Source organism: Neovison vison, chromosome 13 (assembly GCF_020171115.1).
Source record: "Neovison vison isolate M4711 chromosome 13, ASM_NN_V1, whole genome shotgun sequence".
Lineage (NCBI taxonomy): Eukaryota > Metazoa > Chordata > Mammalia > Carnivora > Mustelidae > Neogale > Neogale vison.
In genome coordinates this window covers 68,199,061-68,218,722 of record NC_058103.1, presented here as the reverse complement: position 1 = coordinate 68,218,722, position 19,662 = coordinate 68,199,061, and the positions used below count along the sequence as shown (strand labels likewise).

The 19,662-nt window shown below is 40.0% G+C and overlaps 1 long non-coding RNA gene across 1 annotated transcript; it reads left to right on the top strand.

Moving 5' to 3' along the window:
* The first annotated feature begins 524 nt into the window (after positions 1–524).
* On the top strand, positions 525–19,444 carry LOC122893947. The gene is made up of 3 exons (XR_006381726.1): positions 525–706; positions 1,186–1,256; positions 19,062–19,444. It is a non-coding gene; the product is annotated as an uncharacterized LOC122893947 (long non-coding RNA).
* The last annotated feature ends 218 nt before the right edge of the window (positions 19,445–19,662 follow it).

Here is a 19,662-nt window from a genome sequence, read left to right as displayed (position 1 = left end):
ATCTCCAGGTTAAAGTATTTTACTTGAATGTGTCTGATACAAAGTTAATATAGATTATTGATATGTAAAACATTGAGAAAATCATTTAAACTAGAGCAGTGAGAGAATTCTTCCAAATACGTTTCTCCAACTTGTTACCAAATTGGAAGTCAAGTGAACATGAAGTCCAGAACTAATAAAATTTAAGTCAAGTATCTTTATGGCAATGGAAGATTTCATGTGGTTTATATGACTTGCATAAAATCAAGTGTAGAGAGACCAAAAAATGAGTCCTGTATTGATATAATTGTATATATTTAAGTTGGTGGATATTTCACCCAAATAGGTGGATAAATTGAATATATTTAGAGCTCTAAATATATAAATGTGGTTTTTAAAAACTGTTTCCTACAACATTGTTGAGGAATTTGTGTTGAAATAATTTTGCTTTTGAGAAATTAATTTTATAAATATCTAAAGTGGCTAGTTGTGTTTGGAACTAAATGCCTGCTGGAGAAATAGGCTAACAAAGGGTGAAGGTGAAGATCATTAGAGGTTTTAGAGCTGGCTGAGACGGGTTGCTGGGGTTGTATAACTGTGCCTAGAGGGCGGGGTTCCTGTACATTCCTACTTCACCAGATAACCTGCCCCCAACACCACTCCAGCTTCTGCCAGACAGATGGAACTCTCCAACGTGAAAATCTGCGCAGCCATTCCAACAAGCGGGGTAGGTGAAATTTGAATTAAAATTCTCCCCTTTCCCACTCCCCCCCCCCACTTGAAGCCAATTGAGGCCAAATCCTGGAGATAATGAAAGAATAGGGGTCATCTAGATTTTCCTTTCGCGAGTACACACGTCTGCATTCTTCCTAAAAACTACCTACCTGTAAGAGTTCAAAAGGGCTTTCATTCTCGATTTTCTTTTGCGTGTTTTTCTTTTTGCGTGTTCTCATCCCAGACATCCGCCTTTCCCTACCCTCCTTCTAGGGCCTCCCCTCCCCCAACCACCAGCAGTTAAAATAATCCACCTCTTAGGTTTTTGGCCCCCAAACCGACCTCTTCCCCACTCCAGCGGTCAGTTTGCCTGGACCATGTCCTGAGGATGTAGGCCAAAGTGGCTCTGGGGAATATATGGTGTAGTGTTGTGTTGTGTTTGAGTCTCTTTTCTCCCTTCCGATTTCTGTCTGTTTTTTCCCTTCACCCAAGACTGCCTGGTGTTGGCCGAAGGATGCTGAAGTAAAAGATTTAAGGACTGGGACACGCTTACCCCAAGATTGGTAAGTGCAAGTGCTTTTCGGAGGGAGGAGAGCTATGCCAGATTGCTTTTTACTAAGGCTTAATCCGCGTCTTTGAGGTTCGGGGCTAAAGTGCTCCTCTTCTTTTGGAAAAATTTTCTTAGCGGGCGCGCTATCAACAGAAGTAGATGAGAGAATGCATGATTTTTCCACGTCGGCAGAAAGGCACCGTGGATCCCTAAGTAAAGAGGATGAAGAGATGGCAAAGAGGGATGAAGAGAAAACTAGTAGAATTTATGCGTAGGAGGGGTAGTGGGAGACTGAAATAGGTCCCAAAGTGCGAGTAATTCAATTGGTGGAAATAAGATTTCTGAGTCTAGCCGCAGCTTCCAGAATACCCTAACGGACCTTTCTTAACGTTCAAACTCTTAGGCATTTGTTCTCCCTATTTGAGACAGAGCTCTTTGCTCCAGAGCCAAGGACTTGTCTAATTCTGAAGTTCTTTTTTCTTTTCTTCTCTTTCTCTACCCACCCCCCCACTTTTTTTTTTTTTTTTTTGAGTACGCCCCTCCTCCCTCTATTTTCACACTAACTTTGCCAACCTCTCCCAGATCTGGCCCTCCGCCCCCAGCTCCTTGGCCTGGGTCAGGCGAGGGTCCCCGCGGGATTTAGCGGAACAGCTCCAGGTACAGTGCGGCGGGACCGGGGTGGGGGGCTACTCCTCCGCCTGTTCGGAGGACTCGGGAAAAGCGCACCGTTCTGGGCTTGACTTTGTCCCTGATGGGAATATCCCAGTTCCCGGCTTTGGGAATCTCAGGCAAATAATTGATTCTTAATGCACACTTAGGAGACGGCAGTGCGAGCTCGAGAGCCCGGCTGTCCCGAGAGTGCCCGGGGCGCGCCAGACACAGGTTAGTTTCACCCGAAGTGTATTCGGGGCCCTCGCCGAGATTTCCTATTAGCCTTCCCGGCGCCTCAGGGACTCCTGGGTGAAGCTGGAGAAGGGCACGGTGGCGCGTCAGGAATCCAGCCGCGTTGTTTTCTCGGTCTTTGGAATCAAGTAGAAAAGTGATTTGGGCTGCTGAGTCCGGGCGGCGCTGGCGGCCGGGAGCCGGGTAGGAGAGGCGCTTCGGGAAGTGGCGGCCGAGATTCCCGCGGACGCGAAGCCCGACGCTGAGCTGGGAGCAACAAGGTGAGGGCGCTCTTGCCCAGGACAAGGAGAGCTTAGAGTTTGGTAGCTCACACTGCCTGATGCCAGGAAAATTGACTCCACAGCCTTGGCTGGCGCGCTTCCCCACCTTTTTTCTTTTTATTCTTGCCTCCCCCCCCCCTTTTCCTCCCTGAAAGTTGTTTCTTTTTATTTACCTGGTGCGGTTTCAGATCTCAGCACTTATCTGCTAGTTGATAAAACTGTTTTCTCTGTAATAGACATCTTTTCTCTTTTCCACTCCCTACTCCTGTTCTATTTCGCTCTCTACCCCATTTTCCCTTCTGCCCAAGCCTGTGGTCCAAGGTGAAGGGTTCTTAAAGGAAAAGAGCTAGCATTGGATAAGAGTTACCTTAACATTAAGGGTTGGAGAGAAGGTGGCCGGGGTTTGGGTGGGCAGAGAGCATCCCGTGGGAGATTCTCTGGGGGTGCTTCAATTTGGAAAGAGGATGGGAAGAAAAGGACAGGCAGAATAGAGCTCGTCCACTTCCAACTGCCACCCCCAGACCCTCCATAAGACCCAATTTCGATGCTTTAACTCCAGCCTCACCTGGCCCTCTACTAAAACTTGAGGTAGGCAAAATCTTGAAATCGTTGTCATCAGAAAAGGCATTTAAAATAATATTAAGTAATTCTCAAAATTGTGTCTGTGGGGGTGAGAGGGGAGATAAAATGCCCCACATCCTTTTGGCAGTCCGTTGCTTAACCCATGTGATCCTCTCCCCTGGTCTTTGGCCTTGTGGAAAAGCTGCCTGGGAGGAAAGCACAGCGCACTTTGCGAGATTTGAGGATTCGTGTCCGAATGAAACAGTGTTCTGTTGCCAGACATGTTTGGGTATTCATTTTCGCCTTAGGTTGAATTTTCTTACTGGGCTAGCATTCCCTGAATTGTGTTGTCTTCTTCAGTTTGGCTACCCACCCCCACTCCTTTCTGCTCCCCTTAGTGTCTCATTCTTTGAATCAGAGCACTTTTAAGGTACAAACATATCTTCCTCTACGTCTGCAGGGCAGACGTCGTTGATGCCGTTGATTGGGCAGAAAAACCAAAAACTGTAGTGGAGTTAGGGAGAGTTGTTTCTGGGTTCTTTCATTTTCTCATTGCTCTGAAATGTAATGACCTGATTGTTGTTGTTTGAAGTTAAATTATCTGTTAAATTAACCCTAAACAATAACTGATGATATTTTTTCCATTTGGGTCTGGTTGCCCTTGGATGGGAAGGAGAGGAGTTAGAGAATGCTAGGTCACATAGTAATATAACCAAAACCCATATTTAGGTGCTATTATGTAAGAAAGATCACTTTCAAAGAAGCTGAATTTCATAACTAAGAAATTCTTTTAAAGGCCTGTGCTCCAGAAGGACTACACTAATTCAAGGATGAATGTAAATAAGCATCTTTGTTGATTAAGAGAAAAATATGAACACCGTATTTCATTACTCTTCAGAACCTAAATACTCAAAATCATCATACACTGGTTTTTGCTAACCTAAATTAATTCTGCCCTCCAAGTCCCAAAAAGGAAATTTGATGTTAAGCAAAATCTGAACCATTCTAGATATCAATTTCTAGAAATCCAAGGCATGTTTATTTCTTTTAGTCAGACACTGTTTTGCAATCATTGTAAGGAACAATTATGGAATAACGCAGATGCTTTTCCCCCCTTATTTCAGATTGCTTGTATATGCAGGCATGGGTGTGAGAGCTTCAGGGTATATTGAAGAAATTAAATTTTTCTTACTTGTTTTAACAAAAGGACCAAAGAATCTTTAAACCCAAAGTGTCATAGTAGTTGGGAAATATCTTCAAAAATAGTAAGCACTAGTGTGTGTTTTTCCTATTAAAATGTGCTGAATAATTAGAGGGTATGATAAAGGTTGAAAATTCAGAACAAGAAAAAGGAGGGAATTTTATTATTTGATACTTTTATGATTTTTATAATTAATAATGTTTTAAAGTTTGACAAAGCTTTCCTAAAAAAGTGGAATATTCCCACCCCTTCAGAAATACTCTAAATGGAATAAAGTAGGATCAGGTAAAACTGGCAGCAAGCACGGCTTGTTTATTTGTTCATTTATTTTCCCAGTAGTAATAGTAGTAGTAGTAGTAGTGGTAGAGTTGAAAATTTTACTTTTAATTATACGTTGCAAGCTCTGATTGCAGGTTGGAAGACTAAAATCGATCATTCCTACATCGATAGTGTTGTCTATTACTGCATTGATTTGTGTTTATTTATGCAGAGACTTCAGTTATTTACTTACATATTTCAGCATCTGCCTCTTGATTATTATTGCAGGTTGGTTTTAATGAAAGAGCTTGTACAGGAAACACATTTGACAGATCAATTTTAAGTAAACTTGATAGTGAATTATAGCAACCCAAAGAGTTTACAAAATTACTTATCGTACTCGCTTTTTAGCAATTAGAAACCTGTTTCTGATTAGAACCTCATGATACTTGAAAACTTCCATTCTTCTCTTCACATATTATATGGATGTTTCAATAAAATAGAAAAACAGATGAATTCATTATGTCAGATATGATAGGGTGAAACCAATGAGTGAGCCTTGTCTTTTTCTGTTGGCATAACTAGGTTTTTCTCATAATAAGCTGGCCACTGGGTTTACTAAGGATGTAGATGAAAAATCAAGGGGCAGTGAGATTTGGATATAGAAATGGTATTGTTAACTTAAAGTTATTGGGGCTTTACTTCTTGTTAACTGGATATTTCAGAATTCTTCAGTATATATTAAATGCATTTATACATTCATCTGTTATTTTATTTAGTGTATATCTACAATCACACCTTAGGAAAATAGGTATTCTCTTGAACTAATAGCCCACATGTGAATGTTACATATCAAGGCTCATTTGAAGAAATACAACAGCTAAAGACCACGGGGTGTGTCTTTTATAGGTACAGGCAATTGTGGGAGATTGAGATTCATTCCTGTTTGTGCTTATTATCATCACAAAATATTGAAAGATGACTTGGAAATTGAAAAAAAAGTGGTCTAATTTATCGAGGGCTATTTACTCCTCGTTTTATAGAATTTTGCTTGCAGTTTGGAAGAGGAGTCTTTCTTTCCTAGTAATTTGGAAGACATCTACCAAATATGGTTAACAGTCATATTCTTCATTTCTTGCACCACCATCCCCCTCCCCGTTCCTGCCACCCACTCCATTATTTAAGAGAAATATAGAAAGGAAAAGTAACCGAATTCTTTCTTGGGAAGGAAAGGGCCTTGGGAGATGGAAAGGGAATTAATCTCTTCACCCTGGCGAGTGTTCCAGAAACTACTTATCCTCAGCTTCCGCGACGTGAGAGGTGGAGCCTCACAGTCCGGCAGCTGCAGGCAGAAGGTGGGCGAGCCCGGGGGACCTCAAGCTTTGCAGAAGGTTGAAAGGAGTGAAGGGAGAGATTTGAGTTTGTTTATTTGGTTTATTTTATTTTTCTATCCTGTGCCAAGCCCTTGAAGTTAACACAGCGACATAGCCTTTTAAGACTAAGCACTCTTGGCATTCTTTCGAGACTGAGATTCCAGAGCATCGAATGAACAGGACTTATAGCTAAGGCGTGTTCACCCACCCCTCCCTCCGTCTTTTTACGCACGCACCAGCTCGTCCTCACGTGCACGGGGTAGTGGACAGTGTTGACTTGAATTGCTCTCGCTTGCTCCAAGACTTTCCTGTGAATGAACCCGAAAACACTCGACAGGTCGTGAATAATCGTTTTAATGAGTGTGCAAAGCGTGCGACGGAGTGCACCGAGCTGTCGGGTTAAACAAACAACTTGTACCCTGACCAAATCCGATTGTTAAAGTGCAAAGTGATGTCAGTACCATTTCCATTGCCCTTCGGAAAACCACAGATCTGACACGCGGGAGTCCAATTTTCCCCATTAAAGAAAAATAACAATATTTTCCAACTGTGTATGTGATCTTCTTTAATATTAATCTGAGCCAAAGGAAACCTCATTTGAGAGTCAGAGAAGTAGTCATGTCACTGTTTCAAAAACAGATCAAAAGGGAAAATGAGGAAGAAATTAGAACAAATATAGTCTCAGAGAGGATTTCTTTCTGATAGCTCACATGTCATTACTGATCAATACTGTAAAAATCTTACATATATATAAAATTTTACAGCTCACCACAAGCAATATCAAGTGTATCTAACCAATTGGAGTTGGTAATTTGCTTCTGTACTAAGACTGAATCTCTATACCTGTAAAAACTTTTTCTACTGAAAATGTAACTAAAATATTTGCTGTTAAATATTAGCCTATGAGAGAATGAAGGGACAAATAGTCTCCACATTTATGCTCTCAAGGAAAACAATTTGAAGGAAAGTAATGGGAAAGGAACCCTGATGGGCCACCATCTAAAACAATAACAAAAAGCACAAGTGAACTCTTGATGGATCACACACTTTTCCCCTTCTTTGTACAACTGCACTGGGGAAATATTTTTGTTTCTTTCCTTCCAGTTAAACGATCTTTCTGGAATCAGCCACATGTTCTCCTTTCCTTGTTCATTCTCTTATCTTCTTTCACAATTCCAAACACCAAAACCTACATGAAGAGTAAGAAAATTAAACCTCGAAAGATGTAAGAGAAATCCCTTTTACGTATGCCTTCTAAAATTTTTGTGGGAAAATGTGTAAAGTGCTTCCCCTGCCAGCAACTCATACACACTTATGAGTCAAACAAAATGTCCAAGATGCTTGGAAACCAGTGTATTAGTTCCAAATAACTAGCTTCTTCAACTCAGTAACAATATGGGAAGATTAAAGTTTATACTTTCATTGGATTAAGAAACATAGGTTATGTATTTTTCTTTATTAAAGACTGAAAATATATCATGTCCTATAGTCTGAGAGGTTATTTGTCCTCTTATAATTGTAACCAGCTTGTAGAAATGAAATGGTAGGGATATGGCACATTTGAATATGGGAGTTCAGCAGCATTTGCTTACTTAACTCCTACTAGCCATATTGTCATCTACATCTTTCTTTCTGACCATCTATTTCACATATGAATATGTTAATATACAACCGATTGCAATTAAATGAAATAATCCACCTAAAACATGACTGAGGTGTTTGATGGAGTAAAGAATTTCTATGGAAGTCATTGTAGTTTTGCCTATTATGGTTGCTAGTTTTTATACATCTGTGTTCATTTGGCACGAATTGGATAAAATGGAAGGTATTGAAATTCAGTTTCCATCATCAAAACTTGGAAAAGACAACCAGTAGTTTAGGACCATGTTTTTATTGATTTTGACTGTTATCTAGTGAATGAATGTATCAGAATATCAATTCAGACTATCCTTTATTTTCTAGGAAATTTGACAAAAAATGACTATCAAAATCTAGGGGCTTGCATTTTTTATTGTTTTAAATATTTCTGCGCACACAACAGACTGTGCAGTTATTACCTAAACAGATTTCTTCTCTGTGGGCTGACTGAGTTGAGGAATTTTAGGAGTCACTGAAAGAGCCACATCCATTTCTGTTTTAAATGCACAAACAGCAAAGCTAGAGGGTGCGTCTGTTTTTGTGTGTATATATGTAGTTAAAGAACTACACTATCAAAACATTAATTATATTTGAAAGAGAGCAGAGAGCTTGTTGTGGAGAGAATTGCATTATTGAATTTATATTCCATGGAATCTGTCTGTGGAGAGGGCTGAAATTGTATACCTGTCTTATATGATGCACCCTCTCCAGTGAGGTGCATAACTAGAGCAAAGAGAGGCAAACTTGGAGGGGAGTGAGCTTAGATATTTGGATGTCCTAAGCAAGGGAATCCACGTGCAAATGCAAATCACATGAAGAAAAAGCATGGGGTCTTTGTTCTCTGTCAACAAAAGCAAATATAGTATTTTTCCTCTATCAAGCAAATCACAGAATGATCTTAAGTTGAATTTGGAGGAGGGGGAGAGGTTGAGTGACTAAGAATATTTCAATTATCATATTTCTGATCCCCAAGTCCTGTTTATTTCACAGCTGCCAAATTTTGTATCCAAAATTTAGACTCTCTTCCTCCCAAATCCTACATTGGTATGAATCATCCCTGATCATTTTTAGTTTTTTGGCTTAATTACCAGTTTTCAGTTTTAAATTACCAATAAACTAATTAATCTGACTAATCTTTCTAAACTTCTACTGAATAGTATAATAGCTGCAACAACAACAAAAATAAAATAACAAAACTGCAGCAATAATGACAGAAATAAAATGTTAATAATAATGCAAACAATAATAGCAGAAACAATTTTAAAATAATTTCTTTGGTCGACAGGATGAAGATGGAATCCATTTCAGTCTGAAATGTGTTTCATGGCTGTAACGGGCATTCCTCTGAGTTCTTGTTTCACTGGTTAGATGGATGATCCATTCCAGTCCAACTCAAGTGTTCTAAAAAAGATTGCCTTGGTCTAATATGGTAGGTCTTTTTAATAGCACTAAGTACTTTTGTACCCATTCCTCTTCATTGCTGTAGGCATGTCCCCCCTTGGGCACCATTCCCAGGTAAATCAATCTGGGATGGAGACTGAGGTAGATGTATGAAGGGATTCTTGGGTAGAAAAACCTGGTGCTTTCTGGCTGGATCCCTGCTGATGAATGGACGAATTGTTATATTTGGGAATCTTGTTCACAAAGCTGAGGAGTTTCAGAAGGACAAAGTAACTGAGGTTCCTTTGAGTCTAAAGAGAACACTGGCCCTGAGGAACTCAGCCCTAAGGGCAAGACACAAAAATCAGGAATTAGGTCTCCCTGATCATCAACTCTTTTGATTACTTTTGGGATGAAGGGACAGAAAGGGGACAATAAAATGAGGGGAGTAGAAGTGAAAGGAAGAACCCAGGTTGAAGATGTTAATAACTAGTGGTGATCCAGCTAGTAAAGCTAAGCTTATCTCCTTAGGGGGAGGTAGAAGTGCTTTTGTCAATTGTAAACCTGCCAAGGTTTACTGTTCTACGTGCAAGAACAGCCACCAGTTCCTGAGTCTATGCTCTGAAGAATCTGCCAGTAAGTTTGTACCTGCAGGGATCTAATTCCTCTCAGCCGGAATGTTCTCTCCTTCTCCCAAGCCCTTGCCCACCACCCCCCTCCCCCACCAAGAAAAAGGAAATGAAAGAAAATAAAAATCAGGTGGGGAGGGAATGAGACTCAATGCTTGTCTGGCAGATGTTGGGGTTAAAGCAGGTTGTCTGATAATTGCCTTCATTTGTGGAGGGGAAAGAAAGCTGGTTAGGAGATGAAGGGGAGCTACAGGAGAGGAGAGCAGGACTGAGACAGAAATTCCTCAGCAGCCCAGCAGCTAAGACCAAATGGAAACAGACCTTAGTTACAGAAGAATGGACTGGGAGGGAGCAAGGAAGGGTGACTTAAAGTTTTAGGCTTTGTTGTATTTTCCTCCAAATCAATGTAGCCCTGAACATTTACGAGAAAATAAGATCTGTGTACCTTCTTAAAAAACAAATTAAAAAAGGCATAACTATCAATAGCCAGTTTTGTTCTCTAGAAAACTTTTTTCTTTAGATACTGTCTTCAACTTCACATATGCACACAGTCCATAACTAAACCCAACAGTAGTTGAAGGAAGCAAGGGTGGGGAAGAAAGGGCCGGCCTCCCTGCTGGTAGTACCAGGCATCTATCACTGCACCTTTCACAGCAGGGAGGCTGAACAATCTTTTTTCGTTTCTGTCTAGTTTTTTTTTAAGTACAAAAATATTCCTGTTCATGAGAATATTATTTCACTAAGAGCGACCAAGACTGAGGAGCTTTCATTTCTAGAGATAAATTCACTGAGGTGATGCTCACTCTGCAATGGTAGTAAGGCGACTTTGGCTAAAACTGTGTATCGCTTTGCTCTTCAATGGCTTCCCAGGCTTTCTCCGTGTACTAACAATAACTAAGAACTACTAAGTTCACTTAAGCTCTTCTGGAACTACAGCTCTGCAACTTGAAATCAGACTGGAGCTTTCCATATAAAATCCAGTTCTAATTAAAATAACATTTTAAGGAAAATATTGTTATTGCAATTTTTATTGGAAAATTTCCTTTGATTCAGAGATAAGTGCCATTCATTTCAATAAGAAAATTAAAAGAAATCAATATTTCCAGTAAAAGGGCCCTCAACTCTGTTACACACCCCCCCAGAGTATGGCTTTTAAGAATTTATTTTCAAACACTTTGATTTTAATTGTATATAACTGAGAACCTCTGAGTCCTTGGAGACATGCCTAACTAAAAGACACTAAATTAATACTTTTATAATGGGAATATTTGATAGAAAGTAAAGATACACCAAAAACAGTTATTTCACAAAGTAGTAAAAGTCATGCAGACATTTCCGAGCACTCAGCTTATGCCTTTATTTAACAAAATATTCTATATCCCAATATCTTGAAAAAATCTTTATCGTACATAAACGAGATATTTAAATGCTTATGCATTTATACACACATATATACACATTATATATACCATGTTACATATAGTTCAAATGTGTATATTCATTCTTTATAGAAACTAAGATCTAAACAAATATTATCATTTGTAACTTTTTAACTACCAGTAATTGGGGTTTATGATCTGTACACAATGAGAGAAAGGCAGAACTACTACATTCTGCTTAGACAGTATTAAGAAGCAAATATAGGTTTCTTTCTGTCTTGGGGTGTTGCAAGAATAAGGAATTTAGGGATGAATGGAATTGCGATCTATATATGTTTTCAATAAACCAAGATGCAGTAATTTCATTCTTTAAACATTAACATCCTACTATTAAAGAAAAAACAACATACCTACAGTTTCAAAGATAGAAGAAGTAACCCCAAGTCAAGTGATGATATTTTGAAAGGAATGGTTTCAAATGATGCTAACATTTTTTTTCCAACAAAGAACTTTTCAAGGCAGATAAAGCCAGATTCGTTGCACAAGTGGCAAAGCAAACATTTTAGTCATGGGCTGTGTGTGTGTGGGGGGGTATTTAATGGACTGACACACTTTGAATATTTATGAAGAGTCATATTTCTTTGAAGAAGGTCATGATTGTCCATCAAGTTCCTTAAAAACTGGTAATAGGTAGCGAAGGAAGTTTGGGGGAGGAAAAGTTCAAGCATTCTAACTATTGCTAATGGTGAAAGAATATGACCTGTGTAGAACAGGAAAGGATTCCATGCACGAGAGAAGTTGCAAAAGTCTTTGGTCCTATCATGTTTAGTCTCTTCTAGATACACATTTCAAAAACATATCCTCTCCACTAGGCTCTCATCTGCAGTTATGGCTCACAGACAGCAGCCAGTTTGTATTAAAGTGTAGTCCGATGCATCAGTGCAGTTTTGAAAACAGTGGATGGGAAAAATAAAGATACAGTTTTATCAATGAAATTCTCATTGGCAGTTGAAGAACAGGAAAGAGGAAGGCTTCAAAACAGGGTGGTGGGAGGAGAGTAATATTCTTTAGGTGAGTTTTGGGAAGATGCTAAGTAAAATGCTGTTCAGAAATTGGGATTAATCGAGCAGTTTAAATACAAATCTGCCGGAAATCATGCTCTGTGCGAATGAAAATGAAGGAATTTATGCATATTCTAATTTTCCCTCTTTGGCTGCTATTTTGGAGGAAGAGACTTCTTTTGCTGATGGTGGGACTTTTTTTGTTCCGCACAGGAAATGTGTAAATGAACACAAATGTTTTTTTTTTTTTTTTCTCCTTTCCATTTCTCTCCTCCCCTCCTCCTCCCTCTTTCAACAATTATAACTTGTTAGGGACCTCAGTTCCGCGGCCACAGATCCCAGGGTGTCCTCCCCATTTCCAGGATGCCTGAGGGCAGGCAGTGCAGGGAAGGGGAGTCGGGGTTCCTCTGGGTCCTTAGACCTTTGGAAATTAACTTATAGCTCCCATTTCATTTTCGGACATTCAAAGACAGTAGAGAGTGAGAAGTCATACGTCTAATGTGATGAAAATTCATCTCAAACGCTATTTCCTCTCACGACTGAATTCTCAGTGAAACTGGACTGAGGAGAACTTAAAAGTGATCTCATAAACCAAGTTGTGAAGATCTATTGACCTTCAGCGCGGAGTCGAGCTATTTTCTCTCTCATGCCCTTGGGAACAAACCGTACTGGTGCATTTTAATTATATTAAGACCAGCAAGAAACTCTCTTGGTTAGCCTATGCTGATGTAAGTCGCCTAATGCTGTGGTGAAGCGAAGTGGAACGCTGTGGTCGTTCTGTGTTTTGGGGCGTATCTAAGGGACTCCTGAGGCGGTTCATCGAGGTGCGTGGGGTGAAGGTAGAGGCGGGGGCGATTCCGTCCACGGGGAAAGGAAGAGGCAGCGGGAGCCGGAGAGCCTGAGGAAGAGGAAAAGAGGCGCTCTCTTTCCTCCGGGTCACGCATTGTCAGTCCACGCTGAGAGCTCCAGAATTAATTCCGGAACGGGGAAGACAAACTGACACTCCGGGTTTCTAGCTCCTTTACTACCCTGTGGATAAAAGTCTCGGAGCCAACGCTATTCTTAGCTATTTAATTTGAAAAGAGCCCCGCGGTGCACTCCCCACTCCCCCCGCCCCCGGCTCCCTCAGCCGCCCACACAGCGCCGCCCCAGCCCGAGCGTCCGCAGAGGCCGGAGCGCGCGCCTCAGCCCGCTTCACCAGCAGCCCCGCGAACCCGGCCGAAGCCTCCGCGAAGGAGGGCGGCGAGAACGAAGCCCCACCTCCCCCCACCCCCCCGCCATCCCCGCCCCATCCCTAGCTCGAGCCCCTTCCTCACACACACGTTCAGTGCCCCCATGGGAGCGTCGGTGCCCCGGCGTGCCTGCTTTCTAACATCCCCTACGCCGGGATCCCGTCCCGCCTCCCGCTTAAGTCTTCCTCTCTCAGGAAGGGGGCGCCGCTCGGCAGGCTCCGGGCAGGTCAGCACGCCGCTCGTGTGACTCGAGGACGAACGCCCGTTCCCCTCCCCGTAGGGGTGAGGGGGGTGCAGAGTGGCCGAGCAAAAAGCTGCGAGAGGTGCGCGGCCCCTTCCCTGCACAACTCACGTCAAGCTTACAGCCACATTTAGGAACCTCTTCCAAAGAGCTCGAAAATCCCCATTTTGCGGAAAGCCTGTTAAGGACGTGATGAGACCGTGTGGTCCGAGAAACCCCTGAGAGGCTTCAAACGACCTCGGTTCTAGAGTCAAACCCTGCTCAGGGCAATTTCTCCCGCGCACTCCAGATCCCGCACTTCCGGTCCCCCTGTGGGGTCCCGACCATCCCCTACGCCCGCACTTCCGCAGAATCACGTGGCTCAGGGATGTGTGGAGAGCCGTTTCCAAGACCTTTCTGGAGCTGCTGGGGCCTTGACCTGTTCCCGTCATTTCTCTTTATTCTGAATTTCCTTTCATTTCGTTGCTTCCCTCCGTGAGAAATGGGGTGGAGGAGGGCCAGTGATTGAAAGAAAATGCCCACACTGAAGATAATCGTGTTTTGTTGTTGTTGTTGTTTGTTTGTTGTTGGGGTTTTCTTTTGTTTGGCTTTTTAGATCACGTGCCCCTTTCTGAATTTCCTGGATGAATTCACATCAGCAACTAAGACTCAGGCATCTTTGTTTTCCCTCAGGGCCTACATCAGTGTCTACACTTAGTAGGCATGCAATGAATGTTGAAAGAATTACGAATAAATATGCCGCCTCTTTGGGCACATGTGGTTAGGGTTAGTGAATAGCCTCAGAAATCAACTGACCTTTGACTTGTGTTTTGTTGAAGTCAGCTGAGAGGTTGATAGATAAATGCTTTTACAGGCATTTTGATTGTCTTTGGAAGGGTCTTCCCCAAAGTAGTAAAAGGAAATCTTCTCGAGTTGTTGAAAATGTTTTCCTGGACTTACTCGTGTGAATGAAGTAAAAAGCTGTGATTTTTAGAATTTGGGGGTTTATCAGCCCTTCTGTGGCTTTTCCATTTTGCTTTCTTTTTAAAGTTTTACTTACTATGATGAGAGGTCAAGGTCTGTGAAGGTAATCTCTTGTACCCAATTTGAGGCAGTAACTAATTTCTCTTTTGCTTTCCTGCTATGTCATAATTTAACCCTTGAAAACCTTAATTCACTTCTGTGTTGTGTCTTCTGCATCCTTCAGCTATTCTTGTTCAGAAAACACTTTTTTTTTTAAAGGCCATAATAACTTTAGAAACAGGAGATAAATTTTGTAGTTGTGAAGTTGTATGGCTGAATTCAGTCAGCATATATTAAATGAATGTTTTACTAATCTGTTGTGTAACCATAGATTAGTCCCAAGAGTATTTAATGTGCCATTTTCATTGACTATAAAATAGTGAAAATATATAACCAACAAGTTAATAACTAGGAATGGAATTTGAAAGGTTATAATTGTTAATCAAATTTAAAACATTTATTAGCATCATTATTAAGAGGGATACAAATAAGACCTGTTCTTATCCTCTGGGAACTTACAGTCTAGTTGAGCATAAATAATGTAAACATAAATTGATAGAAATAGCTACTAAGTAATATTCAGTGTGGCATATTGAAAACATTCAGTAAACAGTTGCCTCACATATTAACTTGCAGTCATGCCATTCTTCTAACAGAAATATGATACTGATAAGAAATAAAGGAAGGATTAATTAGGAAAACTTTCATGGAGAAAATGAGTTTGTCCTTTATGTGTCACATAGGAAGATGATCATATGCAAGATGTTTGTGTTTGAGGGGGTAAAGGTGATATAAGTAGAAAATGAGAAAGACGTTTGGTGAGATGGAGTTTGGCGGTAATTTCTAAGACCACCTAAGAGGAGTTTGTATTTGATAACAGAAGTGATAGAGACCTATTGTGGTGCTATGGGCAGAGGATGGCTTTATTAAAACTCAGATTTATATTTAGATGATTCTAGTCAGCACTTGAGTATAGTGAAAACTGGGGTAAAAAGAGCAGGAGAAAAGACTTTGGTGCAGTTCTGGAATGGGATACTACAACAGAGACAGAACTATGACAATGCCCTTTCTCACCAGTTTTTAAACAGTGGGAATTACATTGAAATGATAAGATCAATAATGAGCTTTGAATGGAGCAAGAGCCACAGCACCCCTGAAATCAGTACTACTCCTTTATTCTTCATTGTTGGTGGTGCTAGTATATATTAGGCGTTGACTGATGGAAACAGTGTCATGGTATCTTCTCCAATTAAGCTCAAGATACCTTTCTTACAGCATCTTTACTCATTATTCATCTGTAGTAGTTCTTAACTGTCTCAACTGGGTGTGATTTCTGACACCCTACAACCTTCCCTGTCCCCACCTCAGGCACATTTGGCAATGTTAGGAGACATATTTTTAGTTTTAACAATGAGGAGGCCACTACTGGCATCTAGCAAGTAGAAGCCCAGGATAATTATTGTGAAAGTCTTACAATGCATGGGAGAACCCCCCAGGGCAACAAAGTATCTAGTCCAAAAAGTCAATAGGGCTGAGGCCGAGAAACCTTCAGTTATGGGAATGAAGCATGAGCTCTCAGAGCTGCACAATGAGTCCCAGAACCTAACTTCTATTATATAACAACTTCAATTGACAAAATGTTTTATTTGTTTAGTGAGTCTGATGTACCTCTGAAGACGGCAGTGCCTCTGTCTAGCCCTGAGGCCTCAGAAACAGGAAAATCAGAAGGGTACCTGCTTGGATTTTCTACTTTTTATAAAATGGAGTTAGAAATCTTTCTTAAGGATTTGTCATCTAAATGTTATTTATTAAATTGATAAAATGTGCCTTTGGAGTTGCTTAGCAACTTATGGAAAGCTTGCTTTTTAGAAGTTCATTTGTTTGTTTAAAACTAGGGTAGGTTGCATATTATTAGCTACATTACATAAATCAACAAAGAAATGTACACTGAAAATGGAATAAGATGTTTCAACACATTTTCTGCTCTCGGTGTCTGGCAATTAAAACATTCTAATTGTCTGGTAGAATTGCATGAAGTATTTGACAAACATTATTTATGTATGAAACTTCAACATAATATTGAGTATGTAAGAGAACCAAAGGGGAAAAATTAAGCAGGTTTGTCATAAAGTATGTGTTTATCTTAACCTTTCTTCTTCAAAAATCTTATCTACTAAGTACTTTTATCAGACACTAATTATACTCTTTCAGAAAAGAATTTCTCCCAACACCCTTCAGTGCCTGCACCCTTTAATCATATCTCATTACATCTACCTAATCCATATCTTTTTCACATTGCCAGGGCTCATTAACAGTTTTAAAAGCCAATCTTGGACATTATTATTCCTTGTAATCGAGATGAAAATAATGCCAATAATATTTTATTTCTAAAATGTAATGGATCATTTAAAATTTGTTCTGAAGCCATTTCTACTTTAAATATTAATGAGAAATTAACTTTCAAACATGCATTAAGCTAGCAGGAATGGTGAGATGTGTCTGAAAACCCTGAAGCACCTTTTTGAAGGAGAAGTTATTTTTATAAGCTGTTTTAACAGTGGATCATCAGTCACTTTGAAGGGAAGTGATCCTTGATTAACAGTTGGCTGATACTGTGCTTCCACAGATGTGTAGCAGCAATACAGGTGCTACCTATGAAACAGGACAGGTAATTCTCAAGACCTGAGCATCTTCTATTTATTTATTTATTTATTTATTTTTAAGATTTTACTTATTTACTTGAGAGAGAAAGAGAGAGAAAGCAGGAGGGGGAGATGGTCAGAGGGAGAAGCAGGCTTCCCGCTGAGCAAGGAGCCTTGGAGTGGGACTCAATCCTGGGACTTTGGGATCATGACCCCAACCAGAGGCAGTGGTTTAACAAACTGGAGCCACCAAGGCACTGATAAGCATCTTCTTTTTCTGATTGAAAAGGTAAAAAAGTTTGAATGGGCCTTCATTTTTGTGTATTGCCTCAATTGTTGTAGACGAGACAAAGGAAATGTCTCAAATAATGAACTATACATTGACATCATGTTTCCCGTATATTTAAAAAAAAGATTGTAAGTATGGCTAGTCCTTTATTCTTTTTGTTATCCCATTTTTAGAAAAGGAAACCTGGATCTAATTTGCAGTTACATGGCTAAAGTAGAGCCTCTTTTTTTTTTTTTTTTTAAAGATTTTATTTATTTATTTGACAGAGAGAGATCACAAGCAGGAAGAGAGGCAGGCAGAGAGAGAGAAGGAAGCAGGCTCCAGGCTGAGCAGAGAGCCCGATGCGGGGCTCAATCCCAGGACCCTGCGATCATGACCTGAGCCGAAGGCAGCGGCTTAACCCACTGAGCCACCCAGGCGCCCCTAAAGTAGAGCCTCTTGATAATGACTTTCCAGGACTTGACAGCCAAATCCTGCCTCGTGGGATATAGCTACATAGGACTAATACATTATTCTCAAAAATGGAAGCTTCCTCTACCATTATAATTGAGTTTGAGATTCTTTCTTGAAAATTATCATTAGCAGTCTTACTAAAAGGGTGGCTGAGCCTGGGTGGCTCAGTCAGTTATGCATCTACCGTCAGCTCAGGTCATGATCCAAGGGTCCTGGGATCAAGCCCCGTATTGGGCTCCCCCCTCAGTGAGGAGCCTGCTTCTTTCTCTCCCTATCCCTCTCCCTCTGCCTATGCTACCCCTGCTACTGCTCTCTCTCTATCAAATAAATAGATTAAATCTTTTTTTTTTTAAAGAGTCTTAGGAAAAGCTTAATGGTCCATTATTCATTTATTGTGCATATACTATTAATCTATAATGTTTGGAAAAAGAAACACAAACCCAAAGTCATTATTACAAAAAAGCCCAGGTTTTGTACAAGTACCTCAAGTTGCTTTCTAGTAGCAAAGGAGATGTAATAAAACTTTCATTTAGCTTTGATTTTTTTTTTTCATTTATTAGTTCTTCCAGACAGTAATTAGCTCTTATTTGGAGTATTTTATTTGACATTTTTAGAGTTTTTTCTTTGGAATATATATATACACACATACATACATACATACATACACACACATATATACATTTTTTTTTGGTCTTTTGTAGTTTTATGTTTCTTTTGACTTCTCTCCACTACTATGGTACAGTTTGTTGTTGACTATAGTAAACTATTAAGAAGAACCAAATAAAATCATATGATAGTTGGTGAGTTTGGTTTGCTGTGTCTTATCTCTCACAGTTGTTAAAGTAAGATAATTAGAATTTTAGGATCCCTCATATTAAAAAAATACTCGACCTTTTTTCTCTTAAATTCTTTAAAATTTTTTATTCATAGTTTTTGGGAAGGGTAACTTTGTGTATGCTCAATTATACACAATTTTTCATGTATTTTCTTTTTGTTTTACTGAAATAGTTTGTGTATTGAGATCTTACCAAACCTTTATGGTGACACCACAGACCATAGACGATGCTTACTTAAATGGCATTTCCTTTTATTATCAATTAGTTTTACTAACGAAAATAAAATTTGGTGAATGTAACAACATGCTATAACACTACAAGAATTTTAAAAATTACAAATATGGTATTAATATGGTTTAAAATTGCTTTTGCTTTTGTAACCTAATTTTTATCTTTGTCTGTTTATCTCTTCTTATTAGAAGTTTTGCCTTTTCTCTATTGATCATTTATTTTTTTTTATTCTTTTCATGTTATTTTCAGAGGTTTCTCATTGGCCAGTACTATGAAGGTTGATGGCATGATCATTCACTTCACATCAAAGGATATCTACTCATCAGTGTGCTGTTGTCAGTCAGAGGTTTCCAAATATGTGTTCTCCAACTCAAGGAAAAGTAGCTGGATCCAGGCAGAAACGTGTCTAGGAACTCCCTAACTATGCATGCTGTGTCTCCAGAGAAAGCTGCTTCAGCATTCCTCCTGGTTTTTGTTTTTGTAATACTTTTCTCGACAGCATTTTCCAGACTCTAAACTACTAGAATAGTTCCTAAGTTCATCCAGATCTTTCCCATGTCTGAATTCTTGGTCCTCTTCCCACCCCCTGGATCACAGATAAAAAAGAAACAACAATAAAGGAATAAAAATTGTTTGTTTCTGTCTGACTGAATCATTCCAGTCTTAAGCACCCTGGTGGTTTAATTAACCTTGTTATTGCATTTACTATCTCCCACATACTTGTTTGTGGGAAAGTGCTCTTCTTGGCATTCTCTTAGTTAGAAAAAGGAACACCAGGACTGTGACACTGAACTTTGCTCTTGAAGTGCATGGCATGGTGGCAGCATAAAGCTTAAACAAGTTTAGTTTT